Below are 16,465 nucleotides of genomic sequence, written 5' to 3'. Positions count from 1 at the left end.
GGTTTTTCCTTCACCAAAACATGTTTGAAGGGGAATTATTGCTGCGTTAAAAAGTGGTGCGACCAAGACAGCAGGATACGCGCTGATGTTCAAAAGGAGGTCGTCCAAGAACTTCTTGCAGATGTTTGCACAAGCAGCTGCACACCTGTAGCAATTAGTGCAGGGCAGGTACAAGCTGACTCCCAGAATCAGAGGCAGGATCACATCATTTCCATGCAGTTCTGCATGCATACATGCATAGTGCTCGAAAAGAATCGAAGAAAAAGTTAGATATATAAAAGTTGGATATAAAATCTACTACATTTCTGACGGCACCAGATTCGACCTTCTTTAAACTTTTAAATGCACGTCAAACTGTTCAACGTGTCATACTTTCTTTTTTTTTTATAGCACAACTTGCTCTTCTTTGACAAGGAGTGTAAAGCAAACATTAAAAAAAATCTTCATGTTCTACTGTGTGCCTTGCTGAGTCTCTCTCTCCTTAAATATTTGTATAAAATCCACTTAATTAGTCCTTTTTGCCCAATTTTTTTTCACATGGAAATACGGATCAGAATATCAAGGTCGCCGTTAAATTTGTCCAATCTTTGGTAACCGCTTAATTTGAGCTACAGGCACATGACACTGTGAGGTGATTTATCACAACTTAGCCATCCAACAATAACAGTGAGTCAGTCAACAATAAATCATTGCTAAAATGAGCATATAGAAAATGTATGTATCCTGTACAACTTCCGAGCAGGCCTAACATTTTCTAACCAATCATGTCAAAGTTCTACTATCACGCATCAATCAGGCTTGTGTCACACAACATTCTTTTGTGCACCAGTAGATATTTAAAGTTATTTATGTTTTATTCCCCATTTCTAAAACATTTGGCTTTATTCATTTGAGTTATATAGTTTACAGGTCCCGTTAATTCACAAAAACTTGACATTTGATACAGGGGGGGGGGGGGGGGGGTAAATTCTTATATTTGCTGTAAATGGTTGCCGCCAGCTGCTCACCTTCAAAATGTGGCACAGCAAAAACGAGGAACGGGAAAGATGGTCCCTCACCAACCAATCTGTTTGGCAGTTTGTGACAGCCAGGTGATTAAAGACGATATATACCGGCTTACCTCTGAACACTGTGAGCCAATTCCCTGCACCCTCAGGCATGGTAATATAACCTGGAATTGATCACATCTACAGATAAAAACTTGCAGCCCTACATGTCAGTGTGGCATTTTATATGAAATATACAGGATTCAATGCATACTGGATTCATGATAACATTGGAAACTGGTTTACATCCATATTAATGAGGCATTCTGGAATCTCGGAATGACTTGTTTTTATTTGTTTGCATTTTGACTGACGTTGACATTTACAGTAAGTGAAATGAATGGAAATCTGTTCCTACTTCTCAAAAATAGCAGTGTTTTTGCCATTTAACAGCTTGAAGCCTCTCTTTTGAAGATTTGTTCACAATCTGCCCAACTGTGGTTTGTTGTGAAGAGACTTGAGTAGAGTTGGCCACCATACAGCTCTTGTATCTCAATTTTTTGCTGGCATGTTAAATAAAGAAAGCCAATCTTGAAAAACCACTGTGCCTGAAGTAAAGCACAGCAGCTGCTATACTATGTGAACCACATGAGAAAAAACATTATGCATTCTGATAAAGCCCATAGGCACTGCCTTACTACCAGGATTCTATTGGGAGAACTGACAGCTACCTGATTTTTGATATATTACTTCCTCACTGTCCAACATGAAGCATACAGTAGGTATTAGGCTGTTGGACTCTTGCTCTGGGATTAATATTCTATTTTTTCATCCTCTCCCTGGTCCTCTTTTTTCATGTTATGAAAGGCTGCAGAAGCATAAATCCTAAGATCCTTAGGAAAACATTTAGACTCAACTTTATATTGTCCTAATGTCATTTTAGCAAGTTTGATCCCATTACCCTTTGGATCCTCAAACATTTGTAAGATTCGTGTACACACATAACCGCCAAATGGCCAGGTCTACAATCACAGGCTTAACCTCATCAAGTGTTATGGGGTGAATCTGTTTTGGCTCTTGGGAATGACAAAGACAAAATGGTTCGATCGCATGCAATGGCAGTTTGTTTATTATTTTCTGTCATGTTTGGAACATGTCATTTTGAGCTGTGAGGACAGTTAAAGCTGGAAGAAGGCACTGAATATGCTTTTGTAACTTGGAAAATGTGGTAAGAAATGTATTTATCCAGAAATAACATTTTCTAAACAGTTTTTGTTTTCAAGCATTTCATTTTTGTACACAACCTCTCTTCAGCCTTTTAAAACACCCTTGTGCGTTGTGTGCAAAAAAAAAGATAAATTGAGGCACAGTCGGGGTTTTTTCTCTTCCACTGAGGATATGTTATTGTATCCAAGCCTCTTAGAATACAATAAACATTTCACCTTTGAAAAATAAATAAATGGTAAAACACAATAATGTACTGTATCTGAAAACATTTTGGCTTGGTTGTCCAGCACAGTCATGCCACAGTCCAGGATGAGCGTCTAGTACAATAATTACTGAACTAAATGCCTGGACGGTTAGTTCAGCAGCAAGCTCCGAGTTTTTGTCAGGATTCAGAGAAATGAAGTTTAATATCCCATGTATTTTTGCACAGTGTGACCTGGCATTGTATACAAACTATAAAATCTTCATCTGAACCCTGCTCGTCTCCTCCTTCTCCAAGCCAGGGCTTTTCATATGACAAACACATATTGCTTATTTGTGGACTGCATTACATCTAAACCAGTGGGAAAGGGCAGCAGGCTACTTCCTGTTGGTCGCTTAGCAACAAGCACCAAGCTTGTATCACGCTGCCGTTAGTCCTGCGGCACCCAAACAGAGTACGGTGGATAAGCGCCTTAATCCATTCATGAATTCACACTTTTTGCTGTGTTGAAAACCTGTTTGTTTTTTCACTGGACACTGAGAGATCACTTTTCGCGTGTTTTGTGTTGGCAGGATACATGTAGGTGTGTACACAAGTGGGTTTTGCATGAGTAAATATAGTAGATCCCAGGCGACCACAGAAAAAAATTGAGAGACAGAGCTTATGTATTTGTCCATGCTTGCAATTGAATATCCTGTGAGTGGGCGGACTCCTCCACAGGCCTCCTACTGTGTGCAGAGCTTCCGATGTGGAGGAAGGTAGCCATTGATTTCATTTGTATTTGTCCCCGTGTGTACTTGTGAGTGAGCGAGTGTTTGTGTGGGTAGCAACGTATCTAATTCAGCCAGCGCGGCTTGATGGATGATGTTTAGGGAAGATTGTGAGGCGGCGAGGTTTGATGGACGATTGATGAAAAGCTGACAGGTTGTCTCGCTGATAACAGGCCTCTGCCAACTCAGATGAAACAGCCCTTCTGCATCTTCTGTGTCTTTACACCCATCTGTGCTCACCTTGCAATTTGAAGTAAAGACATTCCTGTGGAGTTTTTAGATGGAAAATAGTTGTTGAGGCGTAAACCATTCAAACAAGTGACATACAAGAAAAAATATTCATATGGAACTTTTAGTTATCCATGCCACTATTAGACAGACAAACTGAGTTAGAAAAAAAACTCCTTCTGGATATTAGTACTTGCTCGAAAAAAAAACTATGGTGGCCAGCCAGAATCCAGGGCCAGATGCTAACACTCACCAGGTGTTCAAAAAAGACTGGACCTAAGAATTGATGGGGAAGGAAACATGGCCGGGCATGGAGCTTAGTGTCCCTAGAAACTGAAGGGCAGAAATAGCTAAAGAACAAATGAAGAGGCCACTTAAGCCAAGAAATCAGACCTGGGTGCCTTCCAGCGTATATGGCATGATGGATTGGTTAAGGCAATTCTGGGAATCTTGAGAGAACAAAGATGAGGTGAGGCACAAGGGTGACATTAAGCTGGATGAGATGACCAAAACACACAACTACAAATGAAAAACGGACAAAAAATGAACAGAAATACACAGACAAGTATTAGTGAGGGTGCAATGGTACACACGGTTCCTTCCCACTCATTGACTGTAATGTGTCTAAATGTGAATGTGCTCTGTAATTGATTGGAGACTAGTCCGAGGTGCAGTTTCGCATTTGCCCAATCAGTTGGGGCAAGATCAAGTTTCCCCATGACCTTGAACAGGATATGTGTTGAAAACACATAAATGAGAAGAGGCAATAGCTGCAGTCCAATCCACCTCCCACCCCTGAAATGGGGTTAGCGACTAAAATCTAAATATTTTCTGACATGAATCCCAGTTAAAAATTCCAAATCTTCTAAAATCCATTGACTGACTGACCAATGAACGAAAATAGGAGATGCAGGCACAAGGTACCCTTTTGTGTCGGAGAGTGAGAGATGATGTCCTCGTGGGATGCCAGAAGAAGCAACAATACCACTGTGGGTGTTCATTGATTCCAGTTCAGTACATTTCCAGTAGCGTATCTTCGGGATTTTTCAAAGGAACCGTCTTACTAAACACTGCATGAGCCCAAAGATATCTATCTGGTGTGTTAAAATGCGGAAAGAAGAAAAAAACACCCTTGGTAATTTAAGCATCTCATATTGACATTGTTACACAATATATGCATGTCATAATACCTCTGCTTCCCTCATGAGTCCAAAAATACCAATAATGAGTGTACATTTTCCGTCTTGCATAAGAACCTTTCCAAGCTCAACTAGGACAGGACAGGATCTCAAGAATCGTTAAAGGTTCAAATTATTACATATTAGTCATGTTTGGGATTCAAGGTGTTAGTTAGTATTGTTAGTTTATACAAGTGGCTGCAATGTTGTGGCTGGTCGGTGTGTAGTCTGTTTTATGTTCAGACAGGAGAGAAAAGCAATGTTCGCGGAACTGTTTCAACAAGATTTGGGTTTTCACCAACCGCACTAAAAAAAATACAAAAATAAAATAGAAACAGCAGCTCAACCCACAAGGCTGGCAACCTTGTCTCCTTTTGTAATTGCTCTTCTTTCACAGCCAGGGTCTTCTTCTTTTGTCAGTTCCTAATGATCGCTTCGAGAAATGTTTATCTGTTGACGTCATGCTGGTGTGCGTCAGACTCTGGATGCTGAGTAACATGCTGTGATGTGTTCAAATCAGAGGGACAAAAGCCCTCCATTCACCAAAATAATTTCCCCTGCAGTCTTGCTTTTATTTGAATAGACAAGTCTGGTTGTGCCAGTGGCAACATAATATATTAAAGCAGGTTAACTTTATTCACTGATGAGAAAGACATATTACAAATCTTGTCTTTCAGCCTGCTGAGGGGCTCATATTGTGATAAATCATTTCAATTCTTGATAGAAATGACCGTTTCCATAATGCCTGATAGTATAGACAGAGCTAGAGATGGGCACTTTACCAAATTTTGTCAGTCTGTCCTTTGTCGGTGACTTGGGCACTTTTCCGTCCTCATCCTTATTCATAATATTGGGTTAGTCTGTCCTCGTCATTGAAAACGGGTTCTATCATCTGTTTCGTTCCTCTGTCTATTCTCCCTTCATGTATAAATAAAAGAGATAAGGTAAAATAATCAAAACGTGAACTCAAGGTGGACTGATCTGATCCATGAAACTCTAGAACTGAAAATGAGTCCCGCTGCTGCCCCTGATTCACACCATGAGAACGGTAACAATTTAACAATGTTTGTTCTTGTATGTATTGCCGTTGATGTCATCACTTAAAAAAAAGTGAAACATTTGAGTTTCGGTTTAAGCCTAGATTATTAGCTGTAGTTATTTTACAATCCTCCAAAGTGATTCGGTTGTATGTCAGAGTGCAAAACTCACATACACTACCTATTCTTTGGTTGTCGAATCTTTCACCGCTTCCTGTTGCGGGTTGACTGCTGTTTATCTGGCGGAACAGGTGCTTGTCGAAGATTCTCTCAGGATTTCATCCTTCGTCTGAGCCATTTGTTTGCCATTCATACCGGTGCCCTGTTCACTCATCACGTACTAGCTGCATCCTCAATGTGTCAGAGCAAAACAGAAAATATGGATTTCTCGAAACCTTACAAAACACTGCAGTTTTTAAATTTATCAGTTAAAACCAGACATTGTGGCGGCTGTTGCGTCGTGCACACACAGAGTCATTCTATTATTGATGTTTTACATTACTAAACTTGTTGCTTTCATTGGGGGCTCATTTGGCTGTAGTATTCCAATTATTTCTTACCAACATTTTCCTATTAGAACTATGTTTTATCTTTGTGATGCACAAAAAACATAGCGACTCATTGGAAGAACAAATAGTTCTTCTGTGAGTCACAGGATAAGTGCAGCTCTCACAAAATTGAAAAGAATCATGATCTTCTTATTCTTAATTGCATTTATATTCTTTATCCAATTGATGGTAAAAAAAAAAGGGACAAACACAAGTTGATCATTGACTATAAAGTTCCCCAAACTGTTTGAAGAACATTTTGCACCATGCCCGATTAAATTGATCACACATTAGGAAATGTTGCTTAAGACTTGTTAAATAATTCATACTTTTAGTGCTCCCAAAGACACGGAAGACATTTACTTAGAGATGCTCTTGGAGGCTGCGGTGTGGGCTAAATTTTGAGCCACTCCGTGGAGACGGTTTGTATTGTATTAGCACATGGAGAACTCACGTTTTGCAAGTAGAGAATTTTTGCTGTTATTGTCAGAATTTAAAATGGAGTTTGTGCAGTCTATAGCAAAGAAATGAAAGCTTTCCAAAATGTCATTGTGAATAAAATAAAGTGAAAGGAATGTGCCCTTGTGTGTGTTATTCGATTTGATACAGAAATATCATGACAGGCAGCACAGTTGCCGAAGCGCTTTGGAATAGACGTAACAAGAAAGTGCAACGTGACCATAGCATGTGTGTCAGTTTGTATGAGAATGTGGATGAAGGGTTTTGTATATAGAGATTAAATGGAAGCAGAGGCTAACATTGACCTATTTATTCAAATTCAATAGACCGTAATCCTTAACCTTTAGTGCTGTTCAAGTCTGATGAGATCTCACAAAAACATCCTTAATCAATTCCGCTTGCGGAAACAAAAGTGTCAATGATCACGGAGAATTACACCGTGCAAGGTGATTATTAGCCCTAGCTGTGACTTTTTTCAGCTAAGAAGTAAACAAGTACTGTATGTTTCAATATACTCTGCGAATACATGATGCAAAAATATGCTGAATAGAAACAGTCTTTTCCACTTAGTTGTGACAAATTATATATTCAGCAATGCAAAATCGCAAAAACATAAAAATGTCAGGTCATTCGTATTTCAAATCACCACTGCACAGCTTACTTCAAAGCATAACAGCAAATTTGATTAATAGTGACATTGATTGGGTCTCCTTCCACTAAACCTTTCCATTATTCATCCTGTCAATCATTAGCTCTATTCCAGGTCTCCGTGTCCCGAGCCAAGATTGGAATTTGGCATAATCTTGACACCATCTATTCACATGATATCTGCATCAAACTTTAGTAAATGTCAGACACACAGACATCAGGTGGGCTGTTGGCCGAAGTTTGTTTGTGCCAGGGGGAGTTCGACTGACAGAATCTAAAGGAGATATTTTTCATCTCAGCCTTGATGTTGGAGAAACACAAAGCAGATGAAAGGAAGGAAGAACCAAAATGAAGTTTTCAAACATTCTTGTGTGCCACTCTATGATTCAGCAAAATGTATTTTGTCACTCATAGATTTCACGGATTATTCTTTTTAGACAATGAAGTGAAGGAACTAACAGACAAATGGTAGCGGTAGCCCTATACAAAAAAACCAAAACCAAATCTCCATCTCTTCTCAATAAAAGAAGACATTGTCATGCACATTCCTAAAACCTGTATGCTACTGTGTTTCCAAATTAACTCACGTTACACCCAATGCTTACACAAGCAGCATACAAATTCAAGCTCACAAGACAAACTTTTGCGTTTTGTTATTCATAACAGGCAGTTGTGTGTTTGTGCTGCTGAACTTTGTGACTTCATGTCTACTTTCTATTCTTGGTTTCTGTTTTGTCACTTATGCCTGGCCTCCAACAAGCTGCTTGAAAAAAACAAAACACAAAGCACACAAGAGAATCATGGTCAAGAAACATGCTCTGCTGATTACTAAATAGAAGAAAAGAGGCATAATTCCGGTCATTATTTCTGCATCCATTTTTAATTAAATCACTGCTTGAACCTTTTGTGTTTAGATCTGTAGTTTCAAAGAAAATGCAAAAAGTTAGTTTGAAGACATTGTGTAGATAATGATCAATAACTTACGGCGGTTCCTTAATTTATTCAGAGACTCTGCAAACCGAAATATTTGTGTGAAGCAGTTTTTCCCATTCAAATCAATTGAAATATTTAGTTCGACAAACATGTATTTAGGCACTGTTTAACTTTTGTCGTGCAATAATTTAAATTGAATAATTTTTAAGTACATTTTTAGAGCGCTAGATTTAGCCACAGTGTTAATGCTCAAACCTTGTGTCGTAAACTATCACGTATTAAAATATGTCTCTTATTTGATGAATGCTTAACGCTTCTGTATTTTTATGCTGGTCGTGGTCTTGTACTTGGGAAACTACAGATTTTTAGACAGTACTGAAATAGTGCCTTCCATCCTAATTAATCACCAGGCACATCGCTGAAAAAAAGCTGTCATTGTTTGACCCCAGTATTCTTTTGGGGGCACATGCTTGCTCATGCATGAGCACACATGCAGCCTGTGTGTCATGTAATTGCAGCAATCTTTCGGCTTGCCAGCTATGATAACCCCTACTTTCCATAACAGGAGTTGTTTGAATGACTAAAAATGAGTAAAAATAAATAAATAGATATGTCTAGGAAGTTGCAGGCAGTTGTTGTATAATGAAGTGACACAAATGTAAATGGATCATTTCAGCCAGCAACAGCAAGGTACAAGAGTTGGTAAATAATTTTTTCATGAATCCAAATTGTAGTAGTCTTTTAATATGAATTTTTTGTGGATTATCGGAAACTTTTTCCCCAGGTTTGTGAATAAAAAATGCATGAATCATAACAACCAAACTTGCATAACACTGGGAACTTCGGCGCAGGCAATAATTGGGATTTTGGGGGGACCTTGGTGACCATCTTCTTGATTCTAGTTATTAAAAAGCAAAATAATTATAGTAGTAGTCTTGTGGTTGGTTTAAGTATTTTGTTGATTCATGCTTCTTGATATTAAGCAAGGTTGTGTTTAATTTAGGCAGAGTAGCCGTTAATGAGATGAAACGGCACATTTGGGATGAAACTGAATCCCGCCTCGAGAGTTGTAGCTTCTTGCACATCGTTAGTCCAATAGCATCATTTTTTAAAGTTTCTGGAAAGCGAGAATTCAACAACAACAACAAATTCAATAAGGAGGGTCCTTTTGTGTCACTTCAACCATTGCTGATTACAAAGATCTGGATGGCTGGGAGTCAATGTTAACTACAATTCTTAAGAAAGCAAGTGAATGTTTTGTTTTATTGTGACAGTATGTTCAGCATGAGTTGCAGTTATGCTATTAGACTAACACAATAGTAAGAACAATCAACAAAAAAACAAACATTTGAGATTCGACGGCAAAAGAATGGATGGAGCTGACACTTGGGTTACGTATCCATCCTCCAAAAGAGACAACATATCTGGCACGCTGTGAGAGAAACCACCGAATTGTCATGGCTGAGACAGGCCAAGGGGTATTGAGCTGGTTTTTCAACCAAGCCCCGTCACGTACTGTGGAAAATCAATGGCATTGATTGAAGCATTGTTGAAAATGTCATTGAATAAAAGGACACAACCAACAAGTGCGCCAATAGACTACAAACAAACAAAGAAAAGTGTATCTTATTGGAGACAGGCCTTATATGAAAAAGAGTTGTTCTTGTCAGTTTGGTCACGACGTACTATTGTAAGAAAGTTTCATCCACACATTTTTCCATGGTTGTGTCTTCCTCACCAATCTTAGCATCTTATCAGTCCTGATCGTTTGCAGTGATGAGATATTTGTTGTCCTCCTCAGTTACCGTGACAGGAAAGAAATGTTCACAATTGTTAATGTCAATGAATCCTGTGGTAGTCCTCCAATTATATTCATAAATTTTATTCATCTCTTAATCCATTTTCATGACTTCCTATCCTGTTCAGAGTCGAGGAGTATTGGAGTCCATCCCAGTTGATTTTGGACAAGTGGTGGACTACACCCTGGACTGGTCGGGCACATATACAGATGGACAGCATTTGCACTCACATTTTATTCTGCCATATATCGGAATCGGCCTCAACCTCAAATCATCCATCGTGGTGGAACTCAACTTTTCTTGCAGTCTGATTTTGTCTTTCTTTCCAGCTGCACCAAACCTGACTGTGACGGATGAACACAAGTGAATTTGTGTGAATGTCAAGTGTCTCGCATGACTTTGGTGCTGGCAGCGTAGGATCAGCTCTCACATAGTGACAGTGTAAATGTGACTGCTAATGCTTGTCTGTCTCAAGATGTGTTTTGACTGACATCAACAGGATACATGAAAATGGATGTCCAGATAGATGTCAAATGCTCTTATATATAATAAGAGATCAAAACAAACTGAAAAAAATGGTGTGATTAAATTATCCCCCAAATTGTTTGGATTGGGTCATGTCCTGGGGAAGACAGACTTTGCTGCGCAATATTTTATCCTATTAAACCAAACAAGCAAACAAAAAACATGTCACTGCTTATCCATGTTTTGGATTGGCTGAAAGCTTTAGTTTATAAGCTTTATGAGGACATTAAATAAACTGCATACACAGTGTGCTGATGAGCGCCAATATCAGCCATTGGCAGCTGTTGAAAAAACGATATGGAGGGATTACAGTCACCTAACAAGAACTGCTTGTTTGTCAGTGTGTGCACTCTAACAATAAACTTTCATATTGTTGATCTAGTCATTCTATGCAGTTAAAGCAGTAGCAGTAATTGCACATTAGAATTTTACATGGGTGAGACTTTTTTGTTGACTCGTAGCACCGAGATGAATATTTAATTAAAATGGCTACCCCGACCTCGTCTCTCCCTTTGGGGCGCTCGGTATACATGCAAAGCAGCGAAGCAGTTTGCAAACGTGGCGATGACTGTTAATATCGGTTTACAATGGGCTATCATTCCAAACGGAAGCATTCATTTATTCCAGCACATACACATGGGTAAGCTTTTAATGTGACAGCAAGTGCATGATGAAGCTCCTAATGGGACTTTCTGAATTAATCATAGCTCATCCTCAGGTAATTTGGGGTTATTAGCCAGTATTTCTTTGCAATCGGCAAAGACGGCTTAGGTTTGATTTAGAAACCCGCCCTGAAAATCATTCCCTAGAGGTTAATTAAACAAGCAACAAACATTAAGTACGAGGAATTTTCAAACTCTCGCAGCATTGTCTACATCACTATTGACTAAAAGTGAGATGAATTGGATATAAATACATTATAGCCACAATCAAACCTCCTCACCAATTACAGAGCATTTTACTTGGAATTGCCAGATATATTTTCTGAAAACTTAAAAAAGGAGGAAGTCTTATTTGCTATTTTCTGCTCACTAGAGAGGGAAAAAAATGAAACGATAGATGACAATGTGGTGCACCTTGTTTGCAGTGATATTGCTTCTATAGTTTCAGTCAATTACTGTACATCACTTAACACTAGGGCAAAGGATTTGGCTGTTATGTCAACTTTCAAATTGTGAAGTCATGGCAACGAGGTGCTTGGAATTCAGACCCGACCTAATACTCAGCCCATTCCCGGTGGTATCGATGGGGACGTTCAAGAGCTGAAGAAGAGAAACTGTAATCAATGTCCACCAACCAATGAAATCTTTGTTGTTGTTGTGACCTGATCTTGTCTGTATGACAATCACTAGATGCCAGGAAATAGGTCATCCAGTGGTGACTCAAGATACAAGTTTTTATGATTAATAAACTGCCGTACGAGAAAAAATAAGCCCGTTAGCTGGCCGTGTGAGCTGATCACGCCAGCTGCCTCCTCATATCATACGAGATGACCCCGGCATCCACCCGACCAGTAGACAACAATTGATTCTCACGAATCTGAATTATTCTCGCAATTGTACAGCATCAATATTGATGGAAGGTCTGTCAGTCAGTTGCTGATGACTCATTTATATCAGACCACCACGTGTGGCACATACGCAAATAATCAGCCCCACAAGCATAGTAAATAAATCAGAGTCGAGATGCCACATTCAGTGTGGACTAAGGAATAATAAATTAGTAAACAAATCTATAACTCCAAATGTCACCTTCATCGTGGACTTGACTTTATTTATTAATCATTTATTCCTTGGACGTTGTTGGCATTTTGGCTGATATATAGTATAATAAATACTTCAAGCACTTAGTACATGCTAAAGTACTACCACAGTGATCGTGAAATATTGGTCTAATGTTGGTTGTAGATAATAGACACATAGTAACAGTGTGAGGCATTTGTCGGCAACTTTGGCCAGTTAAAAGCTAAGCACCAAAGAAAATTAAGCCCATTCATCAAGGACACAAGCAACGAGTTAGTGGAGGTTGTAAACAAGTCCATCACTTCATTCCGTTCAATGGGCAAAGATACATGAAGGTTTGCATCTTTAAATCTAACTCATTGATAAAAGTCACTCCATCATCTTTTCTTCTTAGTTTTTTTCAAGTTTACTTATTGATTTTGCTATTGATTTGGGTGATTAATGGGAAAAATTTCACTAACAACAAACTCTCTCAACAAACAAAGTCACCAGTCTTGCTGCATGAGTAAGACACCCAAACCTAACGGGACTGGACAAACATGAACCATAAACAGTTTGGTGCTATTGTCAAAGAAGATTGCATTTATTAGAATTCATATTTTAGAATTCATCTCCAATTTAGTTTGAAGATAAAATATTTTCTTTGCCCGTGACATTTTTCAAATAACGTTGACGCACGCTGCCCTTTATCTTGGGGTACACAACACATCACAGCATTTCAGTCCATAACAGATGTCATTTTCTGATTAGACGCCACACAAGCAGTTATGACCCCTGTACTATGGAACTGACTCACAAAATTGACATTATAAAGCTCACACATGCAAGTGTGAAAAAGGCTGCAAAAAGTTGCACTGCAGAAATATTTGCGAGCTGTCCCCTTCAGTATTTCATTTGTCACCACTAAACACCCTTGAGCATTTTGAAAGACACTTTGTAAATAAAAAAATATAGCTCTCTATTTACAGCATATTAAATGACTAAGATTTGATTGGAGTTTTCTGATTTGCTTTGACTTATCTTGGTTTTAGTTCCTAGTCAAGCTGCACCAAGCCACTGGAGACCTGAAAGAACTTGACAGTTTGCTTTTACTAAGACTGGAATACCGCCTTTCTTTCCGTTAGACGACTATATTATGTTGCCTGTGTAAATTTCTTCTTGCAGTTACCTGGACATGAGTGTCTGTTCAAATAAAGCATGTCTCAAAGTGGTTGGAAACGAATCGTTCCTTAAGGTGACAGCCAGGTTATGAAATCTGTGTTAAAGAAACACACCAGGTGAGTCAATAAAAGATATATTTTTAATCGACTGCACTCAGAAATGATTTTATCAAAGCATATGTCTAAAGGGCAATTCATCTAACAGAGCAACAATCGATCCATCATCCCACTCATGAAAGCTCAAAGTAGAAGCTCACTGATCCATTCAACAACGTACATGCACACAGCGACACTAGTGATCAGCATGTGCACACAAACCCAGAGGAACCACTCAACACATAATTTGCTAATCATCGCTCTGCAGCAGTCTCTGAAGGTTGCTATTAGCCGCATCCTCTATCCACCATAAAGCATTATCAACGGCTTTCACACAAAATTATTATTATTTTCTTTATGTAGTGTAGAAAAGGCCTTTGTTCCACAATGCAATGTAATTTAGAAAAGAGTGGTGCCCTATGGGAAAATACATAAAAGTGAGGAGTCAGAGGAAGAGTCCTTCCCATTCTGCTGCTTGTATTTGGATATGTTTCACAGATTCATATTGCTGCCTACACTGATGCCATTATTAGTCCAGCACTGAACTTCATATTCAGCGTATTAAGTAGATAGGTCAAACTCCCACGCTTACAGTCAAGCCCCAATTTTTTCAGAATTAATTTTAGCGCATGCTCAGACAAGATAAAGAACCTTTCGACTCAGACATGTTGAAGGATGGAAAATATATTTGTGCTGTGGATTGAGCCTTTAAAGCAACAGAGTGCTTGCTGACAGCTCATAAAAATATGTTGGTTGAGAGTGACAGGTACTGATGTGACTTGACATTTTAATCTGAGATCCCTTGGCCATTTTGTGGAGGAAATACCATAGGGAAAAAATATTCTTTTTTAGACCATGTAAATGAAATCTCAATATAGTTAAGTTCTTCAGTGCAAGCAGAAAACTGCTCAACTTGATTGATATGAATCAGACACGACTCATAAATTGACTCACTGTGGATTCTGATTTGTATTTAGAAGATGAACATAGTTACCATTTGATGTCAGGAAGACGTACAAGCCTTTGTGTTCACTGTAGACCCTGATGTATCCGCGTACTGAGGTCATGCAGTGGTAGTAGTAGCCACGCAGCTCTCCAAAATGACACCAGATTGGAGGACAGCGCCATGCAGCTTAAATAGTAAAAAAAAAAAAAATGATACCAGGACAATCAGTTTCCATCATCATCATCATCATCATCAAACTCTCCTCTTCCTATCTGGACAACCATTATATACTGGATTCAACAGGTTCCAGAGAAAGCATGTTAATAAAATGCTGTAGATCCACACAGCCCCTCACCCAGCTGATGAAATATGCCGATGACACAGTCCTCCTGCCTCTGCTGTCAGACTCTGACCTCAATGACCAGCCCTCCAGGAGTTTGCAGACTGGTGTGATAACTCATGTCTGGAGCTGCACGTCAACAAAACCAAGGAGATGGTGGTGACCTTTTCTAACAAGAAGATAGGGATCTAGCTGCAGCCTTCATTTCAGCATCAAGAGGGCTGTTCCAGGCTCTTCCACAGGCGTGGACCATAATAATAAAAGGTTGCATCACTATGAAACTCTGTTTGTTTGTTTGTTTGTAACTTCTATCAGAAAACCTGAGACTTGTCTCTTAATAATACAACCTAGTAGCGAACCATAGATGTCACTGGGGCGAGGCAGGACAACCAAATGCAACACAGGCTCTAAGTAGGGAAAGGGGAAATGAGACAAGGAGGGTTGGAATGCCAGCAGAGCTGGTGTACGAGCTCGGCGGGCTGACAAGCTGGTCAGCGAGCATGCATTATGGCATCATGGTGGCAAAAAGGGGCAAAGAAAGCTTGTGGTCAGGGACAGGCAGAAGGTCAGGCCAAACAGTCCAGGCATCTTGCTACACAGTGAGTCAGGAAATCAACCGGCAGACATACGTGTATCAAGGTAGACAAACCAGTCAGGCGTACGGCTTTACAGTGGATCCGGCAAACAGGAATCAGGAGGCAAAGGAGAAACAGGGAGCAGGTATACGTGTGTCAAAGCAGACGAACAGACCTGGACTGACTACCCGGTCTATATACACCCCCTAATCAGCGGGTAAAACGGGACAGGTGGCGGAGATCAGTGACGATTAGCGCGTGCTGTTACGCATGGGCGATGCGCACCTCCGAGGCGTAGCGCGGCGGGCGGGTCAGAAGGCCTGCAGGGGGAGAGAGGGGAGGAGACACTAGATTATAGTTGGACCTAAAATTGAGCCTTGAGGGACACCACAATTAAGTGAATAGATATTCATACATAAATATTCATGAACCTCCTTCCAAAAAAATCTCTGTTGCTAAGAGAGTTGCACCAAGTTAAATACAATACCAATGAAATTTGTGAAGTTGGTTTACCAATATTTCATCATCAATAATAGCAACATTCAGGAAGCTGTATAAGCCGTTATATAAGAAAAACTCAGTAGAATACTTAATAGATCATGAGTGGTACACAAAAGAGGAGGGGGCTTGCAAAAGCAAGTGCTTCTCAGAAAAAAAAAACTTCTATACTCCTGACAACATATTCGTCTCCTGTCAAGCACTGCATTCATTTTGTGGCTCACGTAAACAAAGTTTTAATTGGGAGGAACATTAATTTCAGCAGCAAAATAGGCTGTGAGCCAAATGTGTAATGTCCTGCACTTGCATTTCATATCACAGTTGTTTGTGATATTGAGGGCAGCGGGGATCCTGCATAAAGAGTGGAGGATAGAAATCATGTGCGAGAGAACAGCGGAGCTCGCTGGAATCCTTTCAAAGGTGTGCAATGCTCTCTTGGGGGCAGGGGGAGACAGCTAATTACCGCTGAGATATTCCACTCCCCGCCTCCTATTAGTCATTTCCCCGTTAGTCAGGCGACCAAGTGCCTATGTTGACACTTCTCATTCATCGCCCCCTTGTAGTTTTA

The sequence above is a fragment of the Syngnathus typhle genome, linkage group LG4, assembly GCF_033458585.1.
Source record: "Syngnathus typhle isolate RoL2023-S1 ecotype Sweden linkage group LG4, RoL_Styp_1.0, whole genome shotgun sequence".
Classification (NCBI taxonomy): domain Eukaryota; kingdom Metazoa; phylum Chordata; class Actinopteri; order Syngnathiformes; family Syngnathidae; genus Syngnathus; species Syngnathus typhle.
Note: the sequence above shows the minus strand (reverse complement) of the source record.